The sequence below is a fragment of the Rhinopithecus bieti genome, unplaced genomic scaffold (genome assembly GCF_001698545.2).
Source record: "Rhinopithecus bieti isolate Rb0 unplaced genomic scaffold, ASM169854v2 scaffold_13351, whole genome shotgun sequence".
Taxonomy (NCBI): Eukaryota; Metazoa; Chordata; class Mammalia; order Primates; family Cercopithecidae; genus Rhinopithecus; species Rhinopithecus bieti.
In genome coordinates, this window is record NW_016807514.1 from 3,005,146 (window position 1) to 3,007,290 (window position 2,145).

The following is a 2,145-nucleotide window of genomic DNA, read 5'->3' on the forward strand; positions in this document are numbered from 1 at the left end:
TCCCTCTGCCACCCAGGCTGGGGTGCAGGGGCACGATCTCAACTCACTGCAAGCTCCGCCTCCCGAGTTCAAGGCATTCTCCCACCTTAGGTCCCCAGCAGCTGGGACTACAGGAGCACGCTGCCAAGCCCTGCTAATTTTTTGTATTTTTAGTAGAGACGGGGTTTCACCGTGTTAGCCAGGATGGTCTCGATCTCCTGACCTTGTGATCCACCTGCCTTGGCCTCCCAAAGTGCTGGGATTACAGGCATGAGCCACCGAACCTGGCCCCCCTTTTTTTTTCTTTTTAGATGGAGTCTCACTCTGTCTCCATGCAGTGGTGCCATCTTGGCTCACTGCAACCTCTGCCTCCTGGGTTCGAGGGATTCTCCTGCTTCAGCCTCCCGAGTAGCTGGGATTACAGGTGTGCACCACCACACCTGGCTAATTTTTGTATTTTTAGTAGGGATGGGTTTTCACCATGTTGCCCAGGCTGGTCTCGAACTCCTGACCTCAGGAGATCTGCCCACCTTGGCCTTCCAGAGTGTTGGGATTACAGGCATGAGCCACGTCACCTGGCCTCATGTGGAAATTGAAATCTCTTCAAAGGAATTATGGATGAAAGAAATGGCAAATGTGGGAGGAAATTTTTCTGTTTAAATATCTTCAAAAACAATAAAATGCTTAACACAACCATTTTAGCAACGCATTGTGACACTTATCGCATGTACAATTAAAACCTACAACAGTAGTACCAGTTATGAGGGGAAGGCAAGGGTGTGACCGTGAGGTTCTTCTGCATGTCACGCTGCGTGGGAAGGTGCAGTTGTGTTCAGTGGCCACACAACCTGAAGACAGGCTGTGATAAGTGCAGATGGATGTCACAAACGCTGCAACAACCACTAAATAAGGAAACAAAGATGTATCACTAAGAAGCCAACCACGCGGATGAAATGAAACACTACAAAAATAATCAAACAGAAGAATGGGAATTCAGAAATATGAAACAGCAAATAATAGAGAGATGGTATGCCCACATTCAATCATATAGGTAATGACTTTGATGATAAATGATCTAAATATTCCAGTTAAATACAGAAATGGCCATATTAGATACAAAACCAAGAGCCAACTAAAGGCTGACTACAAGAAACCCACTTTACATTTTAAGAAATGGGCTGGTTAAGTCCAGTGAGGTGGCTCATGCCTGTAATCCCAGCACTTAGGGAGGCAGAGGTGGGAGGATCGCTTGAGCCCAGGAGTTCAAGACCTGCCTGGGCAATATAGAGAGACCCTGTTCTCCAGAAAAAGGGGGAAAACAGATACACACAGAAAAAGAAAAATTGGCTGGTTAAAAGCAAAAGGATGGCAGCTGGAAATTGCAAGACAGAGCTGCAGAGACCAGGGAGCAGCACAGAAGCTGAGCCCAGGAGGCGGCATGCAGAGGGGCCCCATGTCTCGAGTCTGCAGGTGAAACGGGACATGTCTTCCTGGAGGTCAGGAGCCAGGCAAGGACTCCCGTCCCACCACCTGCACTCAACATGGTACTGGAGGTCCCAGCCAGTGCAATAAGACAAGAAAAAGAAATGGAATGTGTGGGGAAAAGAAAGAGAGATCAGCCTGTTACTGTGTCTATATAGAAGGAAGTAGACATAAGAGACTCCATTTAGTTCTGTATTTGAAATGCTGTTAATCTGTGACCCTACCCCCAACCTTGTCCTTGCAAGAAATATGCGCTGTGGTGACTCAAGGCTTAATGGATATTGGGCTGTGCAGGATGTGTCTTTGTTAAACAAGTACCTGAAGGCAGCTTGCTGGTTAAAAATCCTGCCCGTCCCTGGGCAATGGAACATCTCCGGGTAAAACCCATTGTGTGCTTTGTTTACTGAGCAAGGAGAAAACCGCCTTTAGGAATAAGGTGGGGCTTGCTGGAGCAATACTGCTAAAAGGCTTATGGAGATGTTTGCATATGCATCTCAAGGCACAGCATTTTCCTTTAAACTTATTCATGTTACAAGGATTTTTGTTCATATGTCTTACTGCTGATTTCCTCCCTACAATGATCCTATTGTCCAGCCACTCCCTTATCTTTTTGATGGTAAAGATAATTATCAATAAATACTAAGGGAACTCAGAGGCCGGTGCCGGTGTGGGTCCTCTGTAAGC